Source organism: Eurosta solidaginis, chromosome 2 (genome assembly GCF_040869045.1).
Source record: "Eurosta solidaginis isolate ZX-2024a chromosome 2, ASM4086904v1, whole genome shotgun sequence".
NCBI classification, from domain to species: Eukaryota; Metazoa; Arthropoda; class Insecta; order Diptera; family Tephritidae; genus Eurosta; species Eurosta solidaginis.
In genome coordinates, this window is record NC_090320.1 from 180,532,979 (window position 1) to 180,560,506 (window position 27,528).

Below are 27,528 nucleotides of genomic sequence, written 5' to 3' on the forward strand. Positions count from 1 at the left end.
GCCATAATTCTATACCAAATACGAAAAAAGGGATGAAACATGGTAACTGGATTGGTTTATTGACGCAAAATATAACTTTGGAAAAAACTTTGTAAAATGGGTGTGACACCTACCATATTAAGTAGAAGAAAATGAAAAAGTTCTACAAGGCGAAATCAACAGCCCTTGGAATCTTGGCAGCAATACTGTTAGTGTTATTGAATATATAAATAAATTAGCAGTACCCGACAGATGATTTTCTGGATCACCTGATCCACATTTGGTCGATATCGCGAGAACGCCTTCACATATACATCTAAGGGCCACTCGCTTTTAAAACCCTCATTAATACCTTTAATTTGATATCCATATCGTACAAACACATTCTAGAGTCAACCCTGGCCCACCCTAATGGCGATATCTCGAAAAGGCGTGCACCTATAGACCTAATGCCCACTCCCTCTTAAAATGCTCAGTAACACCTTTCGTTTGATACCCATATCGTAAAAACATTCTAGAGTCACCCCTGGCCCACCCTAATGGCGATATCTCGAAAAGGCGTCCACATATAGACCTAATGTCCACTCCCTCTTAAAATGCTCAGTAACACCTTTCCTTTGATACCCATATCGTACAAACATTCTAGAGTCACCCCTGGCCCACCCTAATGGCGATATCTCGAAAAGGCGTCCACCTATAGACCTAATGCCCACTCCCTCTTAAAATGCTCAGTAACACCTTTCGTTTGATACCCATATCGTACAAACATTCTAGAGTCACCTCTGGCCCACCCTAATGGCGATATCTCGAAAAGGCGTCCACCTATAGACCTAATTACCACTCCCTCCTAAAATGCTCAGTAACACCTTTCGTTTGATACCCATATCGTACAAACATTCTAGAGTCACCCTTGGTCAACCTTTATGGCGATATCTCGAAAAGGCGTCCACCTATAGAACTGAGGATTACTCCCTTTTAAAATACTCATTACCACCTTTAACTTGATACCCATATCGTACAAACACATTCTAGAGTCACCCTGGTCCACCCTAATGGCGATATCTCGAAAAGGCGCCCACCTATAGACCCAATGCCCACTTTCTTTTAAAATTCTCAGTAACACCTTTCGTTTGATACCCATATCGTACAAACATTCTAGAGTCACCCCTGGCCCACCCTAATGGCGATATCTCGAAAAGGCGTCCACCTATAGACCTAGTGCCCACTTTCTCTTAAAATTCTCAGTAACACCTTTCGTTTGATACCCATATCGTACAAACATTCTAGAGTCACCCTTGGTCCACCTTTATGGCGATATCTCGAAAAGGCGTCCACCTATAGAACTAAGGATTACTCCCTTTTAAAATACTCATTACCACCTTTCATTTGATACCCATATCGTACAAATACATTCCAGAGTCACCCCTGGCCCACCCTAATGGCGATATCTCGAAAAGGCGTCCACCTATGGACCTAATGCCCACTCCCTCTTAAAGTGCTCAGTAACACCTTTCGTTTGATACCCATATCGTACAAACACATTCTAGAGTCACCCTGGTCTACCCTAATGGCGATATCTCGAAAAGGCGCCCACCTATAGACCCAATGCCCACTTTCTCTTAAAATTCTCAGTAACACCTTTCGTTTGATACCCATATCGTACAAACATTCTAGAGTCACCCCTGGCCCACCCTAATGGCGATATCTCGAAAAGGCGTCCACCTATAGACCTAGTGCCCACTCCCTCTTAAAATGCTCAGTAACACCTTTCGTTTGATACCCATATCGTACAAACATTCTAGAGTCACCCTTGGTCCACCTTTATGGCGATATCTCGAAAAGGCGTCCACCTATAGAACTAAGGATTACTCCCTTTTAAAATACTCATTACCACCTTTCATTTGATACCCATATCGTACAAACACATTCCAGAGTCACCCCTGGCCCACCCTAATGGCGACATTTCGAAAAGGCGTCCACCTATAGACCTAATGCCCACTCCCTCTTAAAACGCTCAGTAACACCTTTCATTTGATTCCCATATCGTACAACTAGAGACACCCCTGGTCCACCTTTATGACGATATCTCGAAACGGCGTCCACCTAGGGAACTAAGGATCATTCCTTTTCAAAATACTCATAACAGCTTTCATTTGATACCCATATCGTACAAACATATTCTAGAGTCACCCCTGGTCCACCTTTATGGGGATTTCTCGAAAAGGCGTTCACCTATAGAACTAAAGCCCATTCCCTTTTAAAATACTCATTATCACCTTTCATTTGATACCCACATCGTACAAACACATTCTAGAGTCAGCCCTGGTCCACCTTTATGGCGATATCCCTAAATGGCGTCCATCCATAGAACTATGGCCTACTCTCTCTTAAAATACTCTTTAATACCTTCCATTTGATACACATGTCATACAACTACATTCCAGGGTTACCCTAGGTTCATTTTCCTACATGGTGATTTTCCTTATTTTGTCTCCATAGCTCTCAACTGAGTATGTAATGTTCGGTTACACCCGAACTTAGCCTTCCTTACTTGTTTTTGATAATTTTATAAAATTTGTTTTAAGTTGGCGAAGTACGGAAAAAGCAACCATGTACGAAGAAAAACAATTTCTCTTGTTCTTGCTTGTTTACAATAAAATTTCTTATAGATATTGATTACTGTGGATTGTAGACTAAAACAATGTCAATTTGCGAGTTGCACCAAGAAATGTACCAAGATTCGGAAATTTTAGACAGTCCGGCTGGTAATTGACTCAGGCCCTTGTTATGTAGTTACATATCCAAGCGGTGCTTTGTACTTTTTAGAGAAGTTAGCGTTTAATTTAAGTAAACAATATATATTGGCAGACCTTTATTTCATTAAAATTTTTATAGTTTACCGACAAATTTCCAAATAAAGATGCAGTCTTGAAGGAGCTTGAAAAAAATGGTGGTATATGTGATTGTTAAAGTTTATGAGACACTCACTTATGCAGTAAGTATAGATAGCAGAGCTATTGAATCAGCGACAAGATTACTTGCCGATATAACTTTGCGTCCAATATAAAACTCTTCTATATCGGGAGAGGTGTCAAAAGACCCAGGAACACGAATCCGAAAGGGGAAATTGAAAATTGTATAACTTTCCGGAGATAGTTTCAAACAAAATTGCAATTTTCATGTGGTTGGTGTAATTTTGATTATTTTGGGTAGTAGTGCAGTTTACGGTACCCACCCTAAAGTTGGGCCAAGATTTCCGAGTGAGGTATCAAAAGACGCGTATTAATCTCGAGAACAATCCGAAGGCGGAAAAGAAAAATTTTATCTCTGTCCGGAGATATTTGCAGTTGAATTTGGCGATTTTAATGTGGTTGTTGTTGTGTTTGTACCCATAAAAAAAATTGTGCATCACCGTGGCGGTAGCCAGTGTTGGACCCACCCAGGGTTATTTTTTATAAGCGCAGCTGAGGGCCGCCAACACAGAAAGGCAAAAATACTATACCACTGGTTTCGGAGCGCTCCGGGGCAATTTTTCCGATTTTTTGGCAATATCTTCTGGCAGAAATACAATTTTCAATTCATGGTCCTAGGTTCAAAACGCGTCTGTTTTTGGACGAATTTTGGCAGTTGTGAGCTAAAGTAAAGAATATTGTTGCTTAATAACTCCACCCGGTTATGTACGAGTGAGAAGTGCTCAGAATAATGTGATTCACGAAATATTTTTTTTGACCATGTACCAACCCAGATGCTTGGTGGGTAGCACGTAAAGGTAATATTCGAGTGTTTTTGGAGTCAACTAAACTATGTTGTCGTTCAGCTATTATCTTTTTCGTTCGTGCGAATGTATAGCAGAATATTAGATCCAGCAGCAGTGATTCAGTGTATTGTACATATAAAAACTGATAATAGCAAGCCAAACATACCACAGAAAATATTTGTTGGCATAAGAATGTACCTAAATACATACATATATTCAAACTAGAGAAGAGAGAATATATATATGCACCGTCTACCTTCGTCTTCAAGTCTGCGCATATTCTTCGTGCTGATCACTATAGTTGCGAACATGTCAGTGCATGGGATTCATTTTCGACGCATTGTGTCAATAACTATTTTAAGGAATCGCATGAAGAGCGTATGATCATTACCGTGTCTACAAGATTGAAATAGATACAGACCAGCATGTCGATCTATTTCAAAAACTAGACGTGCAAAGTGATAGCTTAACTTTTATAGGACATGCTCGAAAAGTGGGCCATAAGCTCTCAATATTGGTTGCTGTGCACAGGGTGGCTGACTTTGCGGACTTATTGCATACGTATGCTGTGACGCATCGTGTCTTGGTGAGTTATAGCCTAAAAGTATGTGCGCTAAATTGTAATAAATATATTTTTTTTTTCAGACTTACAACTTTCAAGAGAAAATCGATCATAATATGAAGAAAGTATTGCCTGCTGACACCGCCCTTTCTGCATTCGATTTGAAACACTTTTTTCATTTGCAAACGATCAATTCATGGTTGGAATATATGGTGGCACAGCATCCTAATGACCTTTCACTTGTTGATATGGGTAATAGTACGCAAGGTGTTCCCATAAAGGGCATGAATCTGTCGCGCAATGCTTCAAATAAATCAATATTCATCGAGAGCGGTATTCATGCACGCGAATGGATCGCCCCTGCAGCAGCTACGTATGGGTTTAAGCAGCAGCCTGCACAACAACGGAGGCAGTTTTACGATTGATGGGGTTAATACAAGTGAACTTATTAATATGGCTAGTGAACCAAGCAAAGATTAATTAAACCGCTCTAAAATACAACTTCAATCAATGCTTTTAATGAACCTCGAATCAAGACCAGTTATAATTGAAGGTGAAGTTTTAGCCACAGGTCATCGTAAACGGCCTGAACATTTCATTCGCGAGATCGGTAAATAAAATTCTAGTGTTTTTAGTTTGTTTTCATAACATGTTATTTTTTTTTTAGAAAAAATCAGCCAAGCTGATATTCAGCGAGTAGCCCACCGACTTTTAAATACGCCTCCATCAATGGCCGTCAGAGGCAATATAGGAAAGTTACCAGAAATGAAGGACGTACAAAATGCACTTAATAATGGTGGGCGCTTATCATCACGAATACTTTCCTTGTTTAAGTAAGTTCCTGTGATTTACGAAGCCGGTAATAATTATATGTCTTATGCACAATAAAACAGATGTGTAAGACCGGGAAGTTCTGAAAAATATTTGTCTATGTCTAAATAAAAATTAATGAATTAAATTAAGGATTAATTAAGCTAACAATTTATAATGGTACAATATTCCTATGATTTTTTTTACAACCATGTTTTTACTGTGGAATTTTGACATAACAGGAATATTGGCCACACATTTTTATGCTCAGCTAAGCCCGCAAAGTATTTTAATCATATATGTATGTAATACCATACTACTATATTAAATAAAAAACTAAGAGTTTATCAATTATCGTTTTATTTATTATAATTGCTTTTCCACACCACCCAGGAGGTTGTGCAATTTAGGCGCGTTACCGATTTTTTTTTTGGGTGTTCGGTTCCCCTGTAGGCCTATTTTCATCCGTATAAATAATATACATAATATTTACATTAATACATAAAAAAAACAAAACAAAACAAACTACTTGTTTAACAAAAATTGCACATTTCAAGCAAATAGAACTACTTAATAAAAATAAATCAGGTACATAATTCAAAAATGAATATTTACAATATATACAAAATCACCCACAGCGAAACCCTATAAACTTCTCCCGGAAATATCAGAAAGGTGGGGAGAAGGGTGGGGGCTATTGCTAAAAAAAATACCCGAAATCTGCTTAAGAAAAATCTAAGGTTAAGGTTTAGAATTAAAAGTAAAAAATTTAAGCTCTTTTCAAATGTTTAAATCAAAATATAAAAAAATACGATTCTATAAATTATTTCTCGCAAAACTTCTGACTAAAGCAGACAGACCCCAGACTGAAAGCTGGAATTAATTGCGTTTTAAAACATCAAATTCTCTATTTTTTAAATTTGGCTCATTAGCCTTTTTATTAAAATAGTTTACAAAAAAGTATGTTCTAATTCTAATAAACACTATTTTAATTACGTCTGGGTTGCAATTTTCGCAACAAAAATAAGGCTCAACATCCACCATCTTCTCAAATAGTATTTGGGAAAATCCGACTCTATAGCAGGTGGAATCGAAATTCTCTGAAAAAATTTGCTCTATCTTTTTGATAAAGTCAATAAACTCGGACGGAGGCTCAACAAGTTGACAGTTACTAAACTGCTTACCCATCGTGAAGAGGAAGTATTTTTCACTTATATCACCATCGAATCTGGGTAAAGGCATTAAACAGTTATGCATTTTGAAATATTTGAAATATAAATAACCACAAAAATATATAAAGGCACTTCGATGAAGAAAACTGCTATCATCTATATCAACATATACGTCAACTTGAACATTTTGAAAAGAGCTTGGCCTAGGAAGACCTTGAAAAGTCTGCCAGGAGGTGTCGCGGACCAAATCGTCATTACATGCTTGCTCAAGGGTGCTAGTCGAAAGTGACGCCCCCAGATCGCAATTTCCCTTATCAACACATCTTATGTATCCTACGCCCCAGGCTTGCCTGAAAAAGTATGTAAAACGCTGTGGAATTATTTTTGGATTAAAAGACCCACTTCTACTTCTTCTGTCCGAAAAAATTCTCTAGCTTGTCCTGATTTAATTTCCGTGTCATTAAATGGGTAAATCCCTCACGTGACCAAAATCGCCAAAAATATCGCAAGCTACTTATATTGAGGAGCCACCCCTTAATGAATTGAAAGCTATTTGTGATATCATGATCTACATTACTATTATCGGTTTCATAGACTCTCATGGATTTTAAAAAAAGTTCAGCTTCGTCAAGGAATCTTAGTTGCTCCGCAGATGCAGTGAAAGGTTCTTTGAAATTTCCAGTTACTCCAAAAACAAGACTGTTATAAATATTAAATAATTTATCAAAAAAAAGTACAAATTCGGCTGTATTAAAAAATGAAGAAGATTCTGCGGAATTTAAAAGCCCGGAGCTATAAAGGGCGAACATTGCACTTGCAACTGAGTTGCTGAAAACCTGTGAAGCTAATTTCACACTCATTTTATATTGATTTTTTGTCTAATATGTACCGATGTCAACTTATGTGTGCATGAGAAATCGCTATTTTTCCCCTGATTGTACAAATGGATGATGTCCTTCCAATTTACAGGACGTCCTTGAAAACTGACGTGGTTTTTTTTGTTCTCTAAACAGTTTCGGGTATTTTTAAGAAGATGGGGAGCGTCAAAAAAGTAAACGATCTCTTGACCATTTACTTCGAAGAAAGGCCTATATTTGGTCATACCAACTTACCTAGAAAACCCTACGAAATTTGCTCCTTGATCGGAAACAATTTGGCACGGACGCAGACCAATACCCTGGAGCTGTCCAATGGCTTCGAATATATATTTTTTCACAATATCTCCTTTGCACGCTTTGTGGACAAAAAAATAAGCTAGGGGGTGAGTCCAAGTCTCCCCACCGATACCTTGGACCAATATCGTCAAAACACTTGAAGCAACTCTGGAGGTGCGATTTTCGTCACCATAATCTTCCAGACCTATAATTACATCTCTACTTCTCTCATACTGGGCATGGGTTTTCAGAGACATTTCATCAATGCATATTGAAACATATTCTGCGCGTCCGTGAAGTCACGGAATTTAAGCTCCAGGGCTTTAATACTGCTAGAGTTGCAGCCAGGATTTCGAGGCCATCCTTGAACAAATACTTCAAGAGTTTTTCTCGAAGGAAAGTTTAGAATGGGCCTTAAATATCTATATACGATAGGTGCTAAAAACTTTATGACCACAGCTAAGGTTTTTAATTCCCTATCAAATCTATAACCTTTCGGAGTGCGGGGTGTGTTTATCAGGCAATTCTTCACACATGCCTGAAGATGTTTGGGCAAATTGCCAATTAGCTCTGTTATTTGTGTATCCCGATCAAGGACAGCAACACTTCTACTCCCTTTTAAAGCTTCAACCTTCTCTTCTAAAAATTGCACCTTATTGTGGGGTCAAACATTTTCCTCAACTAATCTATTTATCTCTTCCCGATACTTTCGTTTTCTAGGAGTGCCATCGCTTAAATATTTATTTGTCTGGGTTTGTCGACTATTAGCCCATGTCCTCATCAAAGTAGAATTTTCTAAAGTGGAAGCATATAGATGCTCTACATGGTCAATTGGTTGATGAGCCTCCTCCAAGGATCCCTCAGCTTCAAATTCGTTACTATTTGAAGCCAAGAGGCTTGCTATTAGTACTGTAGAAGAAAGTACCGGGGCGAAATCATCACTACCGATTTCAGTGAAACTATCACTAAGCTCAGGTGGCCTATCTACTATCGCTATGGATGAACATAAACTTAAATTTATATCTGGAACCGCGTTTTTCCTTAGGAATCGTCCCAGTCGCATGCGTTCGAAGAAATGCCTCTGGCATGCTAAAATATTCTTAGCTGTTGGGCCAACCACACCCAACAAACGAAGCCATTCAAGCCGCCTGTCGAAAAAAAAGGTGGAATTAGTAAGATTAATTACAAGCGTACTGATAATATAATTCAAGACTTAAGCCGTTTTAAGTTAAGCGGTTAGTTAAAAAAGTATTGTGTTGCTTATATCAACCTGAGCTCATGAAACATGTTAATATATGAATGAAATGAAAAATTGAAATAGAAAACAAAGTGAAATTTAAATAAAACAGGAAAACAGTGCGGGAATATTAAGCAAAAAAAGGAATTGTTATAATACCCATTTTTGTCCGCTTGGAATAACATCTGTTCTGGAAAAAAAAAACAACAAACGTTATTAAAAAACAAACTTAGATGTTAAAATTATTTAATCACGGGACAGAGATAAAATTTTTCTATTCCGCCATCGGATTATTGTTGTCAAGGTCAATACGGGTATTTTGACACCACTTCAGATATTTTTGGATGCGTATTAGTAGTTTTATTTTTTTTTTAACGGGAACTCGGGTTTTGGGATCTAGCCCAGAACATCCCATCAGGTGCAACCATCCCTTATACGTGACACACTGACAAGAGTATGGCCGTCCTAAAAAATTCCTTTACAGGACACACCAACATATGATATACATATATATTGTAACGAAGTTATGGTAGGTACAATGGAGATACCATTACCTACAAACCCACAAATTTTGCATAAACCAAATCCATATCCGCGCAAAACACTTTTGTATTTTGTATTTTATTAAGTTTTTCCTAGCACAACAATTTGGCAAAATTATTTTATAGTGCTAGTCAGAACAGTAACAGAACAAGAGCGAAAAATTCAATAATATTACAATAACATATAAACAATAAATAATTTGTAAACTAAGACATTATAAATTTATAGAGCTTAGCCTAGCTTTTACCCACAGTGTTTTTTTTTGTGGGTACCACGAAATCATCAAAATTACAAATACCACATGAAACTTTGAACCGATTTTTTGCTTATATCTTTTAAAAATTTACATTTTCGCTTTCGGGTTCTAAAAACAGAGGTCAAGACGCGTTTTTTGATATCACCATTGACAATTTTTGAGGTAATTCTATACGACAGCATGACACTGCTAATACGCGTCCAAAAATATCGAGAGAGGTGTCAAACGACGCGCCTTGACATCAGTATTAATAATCCGAAACCGGAAGATAAAAAATTTAACTCGTTCAAAAGATATTGACGAAAAACCGAAAAAAGACCCGCGGGTCCCTCCGAAACCGGGGGTGAAATCCATAGTATTTTTGCGCAGAACACCTTTCTGCGTTGGCGGCCTTCGGCTGTGCTTATAAAAAATAACCCTGGGCTACGCCATGCTAAGTCTGGGTGTGTGGTATAACCGTGGCTACCGTCACGGTGATGTCCTTCTGCGTTCACAATTTTTTTTTGTGGGTACGAATTACAACCACATGAAAATCGCCAACTTCAACTGCAAATATCTTCGGACAGGGATAAAAATTTTATTTTTCGGTTTTGGATTATTGTTGCCGAGATTAATACGCGTCTTTCGACACCTCTTTCGATATTTTTGGACGCGTATTAGCAGTGTCATGCTGCCGTATAGAATTACCATTTTTGATAAAAAATAAGGTGGTGCACCGAATTTTAAAACGTTACCAAAGTTTTTTCTACTCACCTGGGTATTTCATCCTCCGCCGGAAAAGGGTACCGGGGGACTCCTAATCCGCATCCCAAAATACAGCAGTGATCCGGCATTTCTGGAAATAATCAAATGGATTAGTTATATGTATGCACATATATATAACTTGTAAATTATACTGAAATGTTACTTACCAAGTTGGTTTCTTCAGTATTCTTGTACAGCAATATCTGAAATAGAGAATTATATAAACTTTATTGCGTAGAAGGCAGTATAATTGTTATAAATCAAAATAATTGGTTAAAAACTTACGATATCCACAGAAATTTTGTGTTAAAATAACTGTTTTGCACATAAACATACATATATTTGCGTACAGGGATGATTGCAAAAGTATCATTCTCAGCAAAAATTCAAAAGAAGCCCTCATTCCTCAATTTTAATATTACAAAGAAATATCCTTATTTATTTTCAAAGGAGCACTTAATTACATCTTTCCCCTTTTTTCGACGGGTTATTGCAGTCGACCTCGGTTTCAAACTGTTTTTCGCGGGGAACTTTTGAACGGGTAGAAAAACTTAACTCCCGTGTTTGTATTCTTAATACTGGAATAACTACGGGTCCTCAGATACCCCAATTGAAGACTTTTTTATAATTTTCTGAAGGACCCATATGGGTGCACTTAAAATTTCCTACTAAATTCGTTCAAAAAAATGTACCATTACAGCAACCCATATCTGATATTCTGATCCCTTTTTTGCTTCCCTGTGTCGCTTTCGACGAAGCAACCCCGGTAATTTTGACACTTCGTTCAGTGTCAAAACTCATGTTCCACGCAGGTTCCACGCTAGTTTGACACTGACCGAAATGTCAAACTGCCGTGTGTTAGAAAGGGAAAGAAATTGTTTCCCTCTCACACATATCATACTTGTAAACCTGTACAATGCTACGACCGTTCAATTCAATAGTAAATTTTACTCTAAACTCAAAAATACAATTTTTCAAAGTCAAAAACAAATTACATATTTTTCAGTGAAACACGCACACTTGTTCCTCTTAAAAATACACTCAACCAAACCAACAAGTGTGCGTGAACGTATTAATTAGGCTGGGTCGATTTGTGGGGAGGCAAAAAAAATCGCCCATTGCTCTGTGAAAATCATATTCTAGGGATCAAAATAAGAAACTTTGCCGAGGGAACCATACCTCTAAAACGAATTCTGATGTCCCCCCCTTTGGGTCGTAGGGGCAAATTTTGAAAAATCCCACTTTGAAATGCCTATGTTTTTTCTTTTTGGAGTTTATTTTTATCTTTAGAAATTTATTTAGTCCGAACATATGTAAATTAAAAAATGAATTTAACTTAGTAATAGAAAAGAAATTAAAAAATAATTATTATAAATTAGCGTTTTTACAAACCCCTTTTAAAACCAAGGCATCACTGTGATGCATTTGCATGTCGCAAACATAGTTGTGTGGGTTTTTTATTCAACCGTTTTAAAAAATGAAGGTATCACTGTGACACAATTGCAGATCGTAAAATTGCTTGTGTTGTTTTTTTTAAGCCACCACAAGACACAGCAGGTATAATTGAAATTGCCCCTACCCAAAAGTTCGACCCAAAGGGGGGGGGGGGGGGGACATCAGAATTCGTTTTAGAGGTATGGTTCCTTCGGCAAAGTTTCTTATTTTGATCCCTAGAATGCGATTTTTATAGAGCAATGAGCGATTTTTAAATCGACCCGCCCTAGTATTCATACATATATACATACATACAAGTATATGAAAAAATGAAAATACAAACTTCCACACATATTTCCACATTTTTATATAAACCTGAATAAAACATTTACAAATGCAAGTACTTAAATACATTTGCGAATTTCTATACCTGAAAAAAGAGATTTGGAATGATGAAAAGCGGAATATGCATCTTGAAGCAACAAATTTAAAGATTTTTGAGAATCGGAGATGTTGATGAGCTGAGATGTTATAATCGTACAATAAAGAGTGTCCCGGAAAGAAATTAAAGCAGAAAGAGCGAGCAGCTAAAGCAGTTGAAGCGGAATTCAGAAAAGGGTAATCAGTAAAAAAGTTAAGAATATGAAAAAGGATTGAGCAGTAAAAAATGTCAGAAAAGGAGTGAGCAACAAAAAGAGTGATCAGTAAAAAAGTTAGGAATATGAGTGAGCAGGAACAAATGTCAGAAAAGGATTGAGCAGTAAAAAAAAAAAATCAGAAAAGGCTTGAGCAGTAAAAAATGTCAGAAAAGGAGTTAGCAACAAAAAAGGCGAAATACAGAAAAGAGAGTGTCCTATAAGAATTTTGGAAGCAGATTAGCAGTTGAAAAAGAAATATTATTACGAAGACTTGTATGTGTACTTGTGTATTTGAACTGTATAACATATTTTGTTTTCATGTTTGATATAGAAAGCTTTGTTTCAAATGGTTAGCAACATATTTTCATTTACTTTTCCCCTATATGATTGTATGTATTTGTTTTATTTGTCAATTTGAATATTGTCTTGTTCAAGTTAATAAAAAATATGGAATTGTGTATGTAATGTATTTTCATTTTGAGAATTGTTTCTATGTTTGAATTTTGATTATTATATAAGTGTTTGTGTGAATATGTTTAAAAGGGCGTACACTTGTTCGATTCGTTGAAAATGTATTTGTAAGGGGAACAAGTGTACGTGACTCGTTGAAAAAATATTGTAACGAGTTCAGGTTTTGAATTTGGAAAATTGTATTTTGAGAATGAGAATTTAATAGATTGTTGAATTGAACGGACGTATTATTATTATAATTTATGGTATCCTCCGGCATCCTTACAATTTTCAGAAGTGAGGCGAACTATGTAGTATATTAACTTGACAAATACAAGTATCAAACTAATATTTCGAAAATGTCAATAACATAAGATCACTGATGACGAAAAAAAGATAATCAAAAATTGCACATTGATGCCTAGATGGCATCGCCTTGATGATAACTTTTTTTTGAGTGTATGAATACGTTCACGCACACTTGTTGATTTGATACTAAATAACTTTTTCCATATCCCAGTTCCCTTAGAAATAACAAACGATCCAACATTATTAAACTCTCTAACACTTGTGCAAAAGCCATGCGAAGCAAATAAAATTAATGCATGTAATGCTCGTCCTTTGAAAATTTTTTTGTACTCTATCAACAGTATCACAAGTCCAATGCAATTTGGGATCAATTGATGAAATCTTTTTGCTACACATTTCAATATATTCATTAAAATTTTGAAACTTGCGTATTTTTCCTACTTGGACTTGCTGTTTCAGTGCGCTAGCATTTTCGCATATCAGTACTTCTAGAAGTGCACGATAGAAAAGGGAAATGTTAATAGTGCTACGCTCATTGCATACTCGTTCAAAAGACTGTGTGGCCAACATTCTTGCATTACGCCCAAGTGTTGTACGCTTCTCATTTAGAAATTGACTCATAGGAAAGCCAATTGATGTTTGAAATGCTGGTATGGTTTCATTTTCAAAGTACTCTGGTTGGGCAAAGGATTCTTGCAACAGATGATAGCAACAGCCAATATTACACAATATTCTACATTGCGGCTGTTCGTGAAAAAGTTTCAAACAGGTGGGACCTAAATTACCGTAAGTATGTAGCCTAGTTAAGCAAATGAGAGATTTTTCGCTGGCTTTGGTAAATTGTTTTCGTAAAAGATGTGCTTAATGCATATCGGGTTGGTTACGCGGTGTAGGCTGTCATCCGTCCCATCCCTCTCCTTTTTTATACGTAGCTCTATGAATTTATATATAACCCGTATCTTGCATTGTATTCGATTATTGAATTGTATTTTTTTATATTGAAGTATCCCTAGAATCAATGCATTTTATCTACCTTTAAAGTTCCCATTGGGTCTCCTCATGGACGTGTGGCAGCCTCCATCGCGCAAAATCCACCAAATTTAATTCGCCGCAAATACAGGATGGCGATATGGCATGATCGCCAACCTGTCAGAAAACCACCACCTTTTTGCCATTGCAAAATTTTCATTGGAAAAAATCAACAGCTTTTTTTTCGGCAACCCAATCGTGTAAATTAAATTTAGTAATTGCCATTTTTTCTTGCTGAATAATCTGTGTCGAAAGTTTTCTCCGAAAAAAGTTTATTTAAAATATATAGCTCATGCTACATAAAAGTGGTCAAAACAAATAATTACCACAGAAAATAGATAACTGTTGTTTCTTTTAATTAACATATTTTGTGGCAGCAGACAAAGTGCTTCATTGGATTCATATACCAAAAAGGGTACTTGCAAAATCTTCAACGAGGACTGATACAAGGTTCAGGTAAAAGTGGTGTTAAGTTTCTAACCACAGAAGTGAATCACTTTCGGTGTTCGAAAATATATTTCTTGGGACGCACCCTTGGGTTTATACTATGCCATTATTGACTTCTGAACCATCTACCGCGCCATCCAGACGTTAAGACTAACTAAACTCCCGGTAATTGTTGCATCCGCATCTGAACCCGCTAGAGGAACAGCGGTGAGCCAACACAACGAATTGCTAACCACGAAGTATCGAAGCACCAGCACGACTTGCGACTCGCCTCAGCATATTGGCATTCCCCATAGCGATCATCATACCAGGCCGCAACGCTCAACCTGCCCATCGGCAACAACTCCTGTGGACGCTTCGCCCAGAAGCAGCAGGAACCATAATCGGCTATCCAACCCCAGCACCATAAAATCGGTGAGTACCAACCTCTAAATTAACTACGGGTGTTATGAAAGCATCTGTTGTTTTGTAGAGTGCTTCTTATCTTTCATTTGATTTTCTTGGTGACAACAATGGTGCTTTCATATTTGCTTCGAGTTTTTTCTTGCGCCGCTTAGGGGTTAATCCTTGTTGATGTAGTTCCGCACGATTCACCGAGCCATTCCAAGCACGCCTTCTAAGAGCTGCGGCATTGATCCAAATGGTTGGGTTTAAATGAGTTAACATACTATTTTGTTTGCCATTTTTCATTTCCCCGTTTTTCGTCTGCTCTGCAATTTGGTTATTTACAGTTCACGTATCTGCAGTTTACGATTCCTCTCCATAGCATTTTCTGTATTCGAAAGCTATACGCGATGATAGATAACCTTTGCCATCACCTGCCTCCACAATGAAAACATCTGCATTACAGTTTTGAGTCTGCACTCTGTGAATCAGACGATCCACTAGAGTAGCAGTCAGCTCTTCTTCATGCCTCTTCTTTGCACTCATAAATTCATTGATTGTAAGATTTTGCTTCACATCGTCAATCAAATCAAGCTCAGTGCTCAAAGATGACATTGGCGTCAGTACCCCATTTAATTTATCCAAATGCAGGCTTTCACATTGATCTAGCAATCGTTTGAATTCAACAAATTTCCCACTTCCTTCTTCGTTAAGGGTGCTTTTCCAAAAAACTTCTTCAATGCATCTCTGCGCATTATCCACATCAGGCACTTCATTCTGCAATTCCACTGGAACATAGCGCTTCCAATGCCTTTCTGTCAAATAACTAACCATGTGACAATTTACGAACTCCCAATGTGGTTGCGTGAAATGTCTTCCAAACAAAGACACAAGTGATTGATACTCATTTTTGTTGCTCGATCACTACTCAAAACGTCAAGTCATTGGAAGCTTCCCTCACTCCACTGCTATCGGTCGCATTACCTTCACTCACCAAGTTTCGAATTTTACCAGCAGTTAGCACGCGCACGCGTTTATACTGATTGCGTATGTTCTCTATTGCTCCTACGATATCAGCTTCTGGATTATTATCACGTGGAAAATCATCTATACTTCTGCGCAACTGATTTAGGGCTCGCTGCACTTTCTTCGTATGCGCTTGTGTTTGTTGTACTACAACAAAAGCATAAATTTGCGCCAGCTCCACTCCCAGTTAAAATTGTAAGGATGCGGGAGGATACCATAAATTAAAATAATAATACGTCCGTTCAATTCAACAATCTATTTAATTCTAATCCTCAAAATACAATTTTCCAAATTCAAAACCTGAACTCGTTACAATATTTTTTCAACGAGTCACATACAATTGTTCCCCTTACAAATACATTTTCTACAAATCGAACAAGTGTACGCCCTTTTAAACATATTCACACAAACGCTTATATAATAATCAAAATTCAAACATAGAAACAATTCTTAAAATGAAAATACATTACATAAACAATTCCATATTTTATATAAACTTGAACAAGACAATATTCAAATTGACAAATAAAACAAATACATACAAACATATAGGGGAAAAGTAAATGAAAATATGTTGCTAACCATTTGAAACGAATCTTTCTATATCAAACATGAAAACAAAATATGTTATACAGTTCAAATGCACAAGTACACATACTACAAGTGTGAAAATTCCATTTTTAAGAAAAGGAAATCCATCAAGAGTGCAAATTCCATTTTTAAGAAAAGAAAATCCATCAAGAGTGAAAATTCCATTTTTAAGAAAAGTAAATCCGTTAAGAATACCAAGAACCAAGCCAAATTTATAGAGATTTGAATTTAACACATAACAACAAAAACAATCAATGGAGAATTTTTTGTGTGTGAAGACTAGCATGAACCAGTTGACTCAGTAAATCAAAGGGTGATATGGAAACATTTATGTCGCAGCATACATGCCAATTGTAGCAGTATCTGTAGCAAGAAGCCGGAAAGCTAAGTGCAAATAAATTATTTTGTTTAGTTTAATTTTAACTTGTTGGATTTTATATTGCGTTAGAGTCGTATCGTTGATTCATATCACATTTTTAAGATTCTTATTGCTTATATATATAATTTTTTTTTTAACGAGTTAGTAAGATGGACGCTGATACGATAGGCTCAATGACAGTTGATGTGCTGAAAGAAACGCTAAGAGAGTTAAATTTAAGTACGCTAGGACGAAAAAAACAATTGCAAGACAGACTTTTAGATCATTTTAGATTGGGTAGAGGTGAAGGTGAGGATATGAGTAGCGACGAATCGGTAGATTCCGTTTATGTTGATGCAGATGTAAGGACTGCTCCAATTCAGAAAAGAGAAAGAGTAGTTTTTACATTGAGAGATATTCAAGATAGTATATCGTTATTTTCTGGGGACAGTACACACGATATTAAGCAGTGGGTCGATGAGTTTGATGACATAGCTGATACAGTTGGCTGGAACGGTTTACAAAAGTATGTATATGCGAAGCAATTATTGAAGGGAGCCGCGAAGCTATTTGCCAGAGGTTTAGTTGGTGTCAGGGATTGGGAGTCTTTGAAGAAAGAGCTCGTAGAAGAATTTGGAGAAAATTTGTGTACTTCTGAGGTACATCGCGCATTGAGAAATAGAAAAAAACAGCCTAAAGAAAGTTTGCAAGAATATTTGTATACATTAGTCGAAATTGGCAAACAAATTTTACTGGATGAACAAAGTATTATTGAGTATTTTGATTCTCGAGCCAATAAGGCAATGATATATCAGGCTAGGACTTTAAAAGATTTGAAGGAACAAATTCGCGTATACGAAAAAGTAAAAGGCACTCATTTATCGCAAAATAAATGGAGTATGCAGCAGAATTCTTCAGGGGGTAAAGTTGATGACAAGAGCCAGTCGTTGGCCACTAAATGGAAATTTATATTTTTATAGGTGTGGTAAGGAATTGCATATTGCCAAGGATTTCCAAATGTAAGTAGCACGCTTCCTAGTACTTTAAGTGCTGGAGATGCAAGTACTAGTGCTGTAAAATATTTTAAATGTAAACAATTGAGGCATTATTCCCATCAGTGCAAAACTAGACAAGTAGCGGAACATGAGATAAAATCGGAACGTGTTAACTTGTTATGTGGAGGAAAGGCATGCACACATGCAAGCGTGTGATTTATTTTTTTTTTTGGATTTGACTTTAAACAATTTTACTTTCAGTACGCTGGTTGATACGGGTAGTAAATTTTCTGTGGTAAGGTATGACACATTCACCCCTATTCTGCATTTCGATTACTTTCCCGTTCTACGCTCCGCTTTAATCGAAGTTTGGTATTCTGCATTACGACCGAATCGTAAAGAGAAGAGGAAGAGCAAATGATTTTTTCGAAATCAGCTGTTGGTACGGAATGTGTGAACATTGGAACAAAATAAATTGAAGAAAATTTGTAAAAAACATTGAAAAACGTTTATATTTTATTATCCACGCCATTTTGTACAAAAAAAAAGCAATAGAATATATTGCCGCAGTGTTATATTTTTTGAGTGAAGTGTTTTCATAATTGTAAGTGTGTTTTTTCGTTCTTTTGGCCAATTCCCTGCCGTGGCCACCAAGTTTTGTTAAAACGGATTCCTGCACGAAAATAGTTGACATTTTCTGAATTTTAAGGATGCTAATTTCATTGCACTGGCCTAAAATACTTTATAAAGGTTTATTTATTCTTTCCGCAAGGATTGTTTACGTTTTCGCTTCACCTTCCTCTACGCCGGCAGCTTGCTTTGGCATATAACTGAACCCAACGAACAGACACAAATTGTAGCTGTCTATTATAATGGAATCAATAGCCGCGGCATTATTTATGGAGTTGGAAGCAACGCATACGAAAATTGCCAGGCGAGAATGGAAAGGCAAATATTGCGAGATTTGTGTAATCCATTTGAGATGAGTGACGAATTGTAAGAAATTTAACTCAAAAGTGGTAAAGTTTAATGACTTATTTTCTTATTTAGGTCCAAAAAAAACTTTCGACTTAACAAGGATGCTTTCAAGTATGTGTTAGATACTTTTGCGGGGCAAATACGTCCAAGGACTTCGACATCGACATGTTGTTTTTGACCTGGAAACATATAAAAAGCAATCATCATAAAGCCTTCTACGTTTCTTAACAAGTTTTACTTACATTTTTGTTAAAATTCTGTTATAAATTAATAAAAAAATGAAAAGAAAATATTTTTCCGCCAACTAATTTGCAACTTAGAAAAACGGAACTACGACCGAAATGCAGAATACGCAAAATCGAACGATTCGAAGTTGGATCGAAAGAGATTGGAACACAGACTACCAAAATTGCCAAATCGAAAAAATTCCAATCCAAGTCGAAATGCAGAATTCGGCTGATTAATGATGCTAGGTGGTGTGGAATTAGACAAGGAAATACTACATTTATATGGCATAGGTGGTGGTAAGCTCACGACATTGGGTATTTTCCAAGCAAATGTTTCTGTTGATGAGGTAGTTGTTGAGATTGTATTTCACGTGGTAAGATATCGTGATTTCCCATATGCTGCCGTTATTGGAAGCGCTGTTCTAAAAAAGTTTTAATTAGTTGTAAAAGAAGATGGAATAGAGTTTCGAAATTTGAAGAAGGTAATAGTTATTGATAAGGTGAAAGATGTTATAACTAACGGAGGTAATAATGTGCAACTATGTTCTAAAAAAAGTATCCGTTTCAGATAATGCCATAATAAGGGCCGATAAGCCAGTTGTGGTGGGAAGTAGCCGGTGTGATACTAATACCAGTGAATATGTTGTAGAGGTAAATGGTCAAAAGGGGGCTGTACGAAAATGCAATGTTTCGGGAAGTACTAGTTTGTTGAAGAATGAGATTAGCAAGGAAGAAGAAATTTTGTTAAATGAAGTGAATGGAAATGAAAAAAGGAGTGTGTAGAAATGGATTTATCAAATTTAGGTTTTATTGACGGCGCCTTGACATCAGTATTAATAATCCGAAACCGGAAGATAAAAAATTTAACTCGTTCAAAAGATATTGACGAAAAACCGAAAAAAGACCCGCGGGTCCCTCCGAAACCGGGGTGAAATCCATAGTATTTTTGCGCAGAACACCTTTCTGCGTTGGCGGCCTTCGGCTGTGCTTATAAAAAATAACCCTGGCTACGCCATGCTAAGTCTGGGTGTGTGGTATAACCGTGGCTACCGTCACGGTGATGTCCTTCTGCGTTCACAATTTTTTTTTGTGGGTACGAATTACAACCACATGAAAATCGCCAACTTCAACTGCAAATATCTTCGGACAGGGATAAAAATTTTATTTTTCGGTTTTGGATTATTGTTGCCGAGATTAATACGCGTCTTTCGACACCTCTTTCGATATTTTTGGACGCGTATTAGCAGTGTCATGCTGCCGTATAGAATTACCATTTTTGATAAAAAATAAGGTGGTGCACCGAATTTTAAACGTTACCAAAGTTTTTTCTACTCACCTGGGTATTTCATCCTCCGCCGGAAAAGGGTACCGGGGGACTCCTAATCCGCATCCCAAAATACAGCAGTGATCCGGCATTTCTGGAAATAATCAAATGGATTAGTTATATGTATGCACATATATATAACTTGTAAATTATACTGAAATGTTACTTACCAAGTTGGTTTCTTCAGTCTTCTTGTACAGCAATATCTGAAATAGAGAATTATATAAACTTTATTGCGTAGAAGGCAGTATAATTGTTATAAATCAAAATAATTGGTTAAAAACTTACGATATCCACAGAAATTTTGTGTTAAAATAACTGTTTTGCACATAAACATACATATATTTGCGTACAGGGATGATTGCAAAAGTATCATTCTCAGCAAAAATTCAAAAGAAGCCCTCATTCCTCAATTTTAATATTACAAAGAAATATCCTTATTTATTTTCAAAGGAGCACTTAATTACATCTCTCTTTAAAATCCATATGTTTTGGACAATTTTAATTAACAAATTGTGATACTTTATTACCGGGACGATTGCCAAAACACGACCAAGACCGTCGGGGGAGGTATTAATAGACGCGTTTTTGCCTCGCTTCCAATAATTCGAATACTTTTCCACCTTTGGACTATTGATAACAGAACAAAACGCGTCTTTTCATTTTTCTTTCCCCTTTTTTCGACGGGGTTATTGCGGTTATTGCAGTCGACCTCGGTTTCAAACTGTTTTTCGCGGGGAACTTTTGAACGGGTAGAAAAACTTAACTCCCGTGTTTGTATTCTTAATACTGGAATAACTACGGGTCCTCACATACCCCAATTGAAGACTTTTTTATAATTTTCTGAAGGACCCATATGGGTGCACTAAAATTTCCTACTAAATTCGTTCAAAAAAATGTACCATTACAGCAACCCATATCTGATATTCTGATCCCTTTTTTGCTTCCCTGTGTCGCTTTCGACGAAGCAACCCCGGTAATTTTGACACTTCGTTCAGTGTCAAAACTCATGTTCCACGCAGGTTCCACGCTAGTTTGACACTGACCGAAATGTCAAACTGCCGTGTGTTAGAAAGGGAAAGAAATTGTTTCCCTCTCACACATATCATACTTGTAAACCTGTACAATGCTACGACCGTTCAATTCAATAGTAAATTTTACTCTAAACTCAAAAATACAATTTTTCAAAGTCAAAAACAAATTACATATTTTTCAGTGAAACACGCACACTTGTTCCTCTTAAAAATACACTCAACCAAACCAACAAGTGTGCGTGAACGTATTAATTAGGCTGGGTCGATTTGTGGGGAGGCAAAAAAAATCGCCCATTGCTCTGTGAAAATCATATTCTAGGGATCAAAATAAGAAACTTTGCCGAGGGAACCATACCTCTAAAACGAATTCTGATGTCCCCCCCTTTGGGTCGTAGGGGCAAATTTTGAAAAATCCCACTTTGAAATGCCTATGTTTTTTCTTTTTGGAGTTTATTTTTATCTTTAGAAATTTATTTAGTCCGAACATATGTAAATTAAAAAATGAATTTAACTTAGTAATAGAAAAGAAATTAAAAAATAATTATTATAAATTAGCGTTTTTACAAACCCCTTTTAAAACCAAGGCATCACTGTGATGCATTTGCATGTCGCAAACATAGTTGTGTGGGTTTTTTATTCAACCGTTTTAAAAAATGAAGGTATCACTGTGACACAATTGCAGATCGTAAAATTGCTTGTGTTGTTTTTTTTAAGCCACCACAAGACACAGCAGGTATAATTGAAATTGCCCCTACCCAAAAGTTCGACCCAAAGGGGGGGGGGGGGGGACATCAGAATTCGTTTTAGAGGTATGGTTCCTTCGGCAAAGTTTCTTATTTTGATCCCTAGAATGCGATTTTTATAGAGCAATGAGCGATTTTTAAATCGACCCGCCCTAGTATTCATACATATATACATACATACAAGTATATGAAAAAATGAAAATACAAACTTCCACACATATTTCCACATTTTTATATAAACCTGAATAAAACATTTACAAATGCAAGTACTTAAATACATTTGCGAATTTCTATACCTGAAAAAAGAGATTTGGAATGATGAAAAGCGGAATATGCATCTTGAAGCAACAAATTTAAAGATTTTTGAGAATCGGAGATGTTGATGAGCTGAGATGTTATAATCGTACAATAAAGAGTGTCCCGGAAAGAAATTAAAGCAGAAAGAGCGAGCAGCTAAAGCAGTTGAAGCGGAATTCAGAAAAGGGTAATCAGTAAAAAAGTTAAGAATATGAAAAAGGATTGAGCAGTAAAAAATGTCAGAAAAGGAGTGAGCAACAAAAAGAGTGATCAGTAAAAAAGTTAGGAATATGAGTGAGCAGGAACAAATGTCATAAAAGGATTGAGCAGTAAAAAAAAAAAATCAGAAAAGGCTTGAGCAGTAAAAAATGTCAGAAAAGGAGTTAGCAACAAAAAAGGCGAAATACAGAAAAGAGAGTGTCCTATAAGAATTTTGGAAGCAGATTAGCAGTTGAAGAAGAAATATTATTACGAAGACTTGTATGTGTACTTGTGTATTTGAACTGTATAACATATTTTGTTTTCATGTTTGATATAGAAAGCTTTGTTTCAAATGGTTAGCAACATATTTTCATTTACTTTTCCCCTATATGATTGTATGTATTTGTTTTATTTGTCAATTTGAATATTGTCTTGTTCAAGTTAATAAAAAATATGGAATTGTGTATGTAATGTATTTTCATTTTGAGAATTGTTTCTATGTTTGAATTTTGATTATTATATAAGTGTTTGTGTGAATATGTTTAAAAGGGCGTACACTTGTTCGATTCGTTGAAAATGTATTTGTAAGGGGAACAAGTGTACGTGACTCGTTGAAAAAATATTGTAACGAGTTCAGGTTTTGAATTTGGAAAATTGTATTTTGAGAATGAGAATTTAATAGATTGTTGAATTGAACGGACGTATTATTATTATAATTTATGGTATCCTCCGGCATCCTTACAATTTTCAGAAGTGAGGCGAACTATGTAGTATATTAACTTGACAAATACAAGTATCAAACTAATATTTCGAAAATGTCAATAACATAAGATCACTGATGACGAAAAAAAGATAATCAAAAATTGCACATTGATGCCTAGATGGCATCGCCTTGATGATAACTTTTTTTTGAGTGTATGAATACGTTCACGCACACTTGTTGATTTGATACTAAATAACTTTTTCCATATCCCAGTTCCCTTAGAAATAACAAACGATCCAACATTATTAAACTCTCTAACACTTGTGCAAAAGCCATGCGAAGCAAATAAAATTAATGCATGTAATGCTCGTCCTTTGAAAATTTTTTTGTACTCTATCAACAGTATCACAAGTCCAATGCAATTTGGGATCAATTGATGAAATCTTTTTGCTACACATTTCAATATATTCATTAAAATTTTGAAACTTGCGTATTTTTCCTACTTGGACTTGCTGTTTCAGTGCGCTAGCATTTTCGCATATCAGTACTTCTAGAAGTGCACGATAGAAAAGGGAAATGTTAATAGTGCTACGCTCATTGCATACTCGTTCAAAAGACTGTGTGGCCAACATTCTTGCATTACGCCCAAGTGTTGTACGCTTCTCATTTAGAAATTGACTCATAGGAAAGCCAATTGATGTTTGAAATGCTGGTATGGTTTCATTTTCAAAGTACTCTGGTTGGGCAAAGGATTTTCTTTTGCAAACAGATGATAGCAACAGCCAATATTACACAATATTCTACATTGCGGCTGTTCGTGAAAAAGTTTCAAACAGGTGGGACCTAAATTACCGTAAGTATGTAGCCTAGTTAAGCAAATGAGAGATTTTTCGCTGGCTTTGGTAAATTGTTTTCGTAAAAGATGTGCTTAATGCATATCGGGTTGGTTACGCGGTGTAGGCTGTCATCCGTCCCATCCCTCTCCTTTTTTATACGTAGCTCTATGAATTTATATATAACCCGTATCTTGCATTGTATTCGATTATTGAATTGTATTTTTTTATATTGAAGTATCCCTAGAATCAATGCATTTTATCTACCTTTAAAGTTCCCATTGGGTCTCCTCATGGACGTGTGGCAGCCTCCATCGCGCAAAATCCACCAAATTTAATTCGCCGCAAATACAGGATGGCGATATGGCATGATCGCCAACCTGTCAGAAAACCACCACCTTTTTGCCATTGCAAAATTTTCATTGGAAAAAATCAACAGCTTTTTTTTCGGCAACCCAATCGTGTAAATTAAATTTAGTAATTGCCATTTTTTCTTGCTGAATAATCTGTGTCGAAAGTTTTCTCCGAAAAAAGTTTATTTAAAATATATAGCTCATGCTACATAAAAGTGGTCAAAACAAATAATTACCACAGAAAATAGATAACTGTTGTTTCTTTTAATTAACATATTTTGTGGCAGCAGACAAAGTGCTTCATTGGATTCATATACCAAAAAGGGTACTTGCAAAATCTTCAACGAGGACTGATACAAGGTTCAGGTAAAAGTGGTGTTAAGTTTCTAACCACAGAAGTGAATCACTTTCGGTGTTCGAAAATATATTTCTTGGGACGCACCCTTGGGTTTATACTATGCCATTATTGACTTCTGAACCATCTACCGCGCCATCCAGACGTTAAGACTAACTAAACTCCCGGTAATTGTTGCATCCGCATCTGAACCCGCTAGAGGAACAGCGGTGAGCCAACACAACGAATTGCTAACCACGAAGTATCGAAGCACCAGCACGACTTGCGACTCGCCTCAGCATATTGGCATTCCCCATAGCGATCATCATACCAGGCCGCAACGCTCAACCTGCCCATCGGCAACAACTCCTGTGGACGCTTCGCCCAGAAGCAGCAGGAACCATAATCGGCTATCCAACCCCAGCACCATAAAATCGGTGAGTACCAACCTCTAAATTAACTACGGGTGTTATGAAAGCATCTGTTGTTTTGTAGAGTGCTTCTTATCTTTCATTTGATTTTCTTGGTGACAACAATGGTGCTTTCATATTTGCTTCGAGTTTTTTCTTGCGCCGCTTAGGGGTTAATCCTTGTTGATGTAGTTCCGCACGATTCACCGAGCCATTCCAAGCACGCCTTCTAAGAGCTGCGGCATTGATCCAAATGGTTGGGTTTAAATGAGTTAACATACTATTTTGTTTGCCATTTTTCATTTCCCCGTTTTTCGTCTGCTCTGCAATTTGGTTATTTACAGTTCACGTATCTGCAGTTTACGATTCCTCTCCATAGCATTTTCTGTATTCGAAAGCTATACGCGATGATAGATAACCTTTGCCATCACCTGCCTCCACAATGAAAACATCTGCATTACAGTTTTGAGTCTGCACTCTGTGAATCAGACGATCCACTAGAGTAGCAGTCAGCTCTTCTTCATGCCTCTTCTTTGCACTCATAAATTCATTGATTGTAAGATTTTGCTTCACATCGTCAATCAAATCAAGCTCAGTGCTCAAAGATGACATTGGCGTCAGTACCCCATTTAATTTATCCAAATGCAGGCTTTCGATCTAGCAATCGTTTGAATTCAACAAATTTCCCACTTCCTTCTTCGTTAAGGGTGCTTTTCCAAAAAACTTCTTCAATGCATCTCTGCGCATTATCCACATCAGGCACTTCATTCTGCAATTCCACTGGAACATAGCGCTTCCAATGCCTTTCTGTCAAATAACTAACCATGTGACAATTTACGAACTCCCAATGTGGTTGCGTGAAATGTCTTCCAAACAAAGACACAAGTGATTGATACTCATTTTTGTTGCTCGATCACTACTCAAAACGTCAAGTCATTGGAAGCTTCCCTCACTCCACTGCTATCGGTCGCATTACCTTCACTCACCAAGTTTCGAATTTTACCAGCAGTTAGCACGCGCACGCGTTTATACTGATTGCGTATGTTCTCTATTGCTCCTACGATATCAGCTTCTGGATTATTATCACGTGGAAAATCATCTATACTTCTGCGCAACTGATTTAGGGCTCGCTGCACTTTCTTCGTATGCGCTTGTGTTTGTTGTACTACAACAAAAGCATAAATTTGCGCCAGCTCCACTCCCAGTTAAAATTGTAAGGATGCGGGAGGATACCATAAATTAAAATAATAATACGTCCGTTCAATTCAACAATCTATTTAATTCTAATCCTCAAAATACAATTTTCCAAATTCAAAACCTGAACTCGTTACAATATTTTTTCAACGAGTCACATACAATTGTTCCCCTTACAAATACATTTTCTACAAATCGAACAAGTGTACGCCCTTTTAAACATATTCACACAAACGCTTATATAATAATCAAAATTCAAACATAGAAACAATTCTCAAAATGAAAATACATTACATAAACAATTCCATATTTTATATAAACTTGAACAAGACAATATTAAAATTGACAAATAAAACAAATACATACAAACATATAGGGGAAAAGTAAATGAAAATATGTTGCTAACCATTTGAAACGAATCTTTCTATATCAAACATGAAAACAAAATATGTTATACAGTTCAAATGCACAAGTACACATACTACAAGTGTGAAAATTCCATTTTTAAGAAAAGGAAATCCATCAAGAGTGCAAATTCCATTTTTAAGAAAAGAAAATCCATCAAGAGTGAAAATTCCATTTTTAAGAAAAGTAAATCCGTTAAGAATACCAAGAACCAAGCCAAATTTATAGAGATTTGAATTTAACACATAACAACAAAAACAATCAATGGAGAATTTTTTGTGTGTGAAGACTAGCATGAACCAGTTGACTCAGTAAATCAAAGGGTGATATGGAAACATTTATGTCGCAGCATACATGCCAATTGTAGCAGTATCTGTAGCAAGAAGCCGGAAAGCTAAGTGCAAATAAATTATTTTGTTTAGTTTAATTTTAACTTGTTGGATTTTATATTGCGAAAGAGTCGTATCGTTGATTCATATCACATTTTTAAGATTCTTATTGCTTATATATATAATTTTTTTTTTAACGAGTTAGTAAGATGGACGCTGATACGATAGGCTCAATGACAGTTGATGTGCTGAAAGAAACGCTAAGAGAGTTAAATTTAAGTACGCTAG

General features: G+C 36.5%; 2 pseudogenes; both read right to left on the bottom strand.

The window, feature by feature from the left end:
• Window positions 1–8,098: 8,098 nt before the first annotated feature.
• On the bottom strand, window positions 8,099–16,330 carry LOC137241765 (probable methyltransferase-like protein 25; annotated as a pseudogene).
• A 7,226-nt stretch (window positions 16,331–23,556) lies between these two features.
• On the bottom strand, window positions 23,557–26,729 carry LOC137241767 (probable methyltransferase-like protein 25; annotated as a pseudogene).
• Window positions 26,730–27,528: the final 799 nt, after the last annotated feature.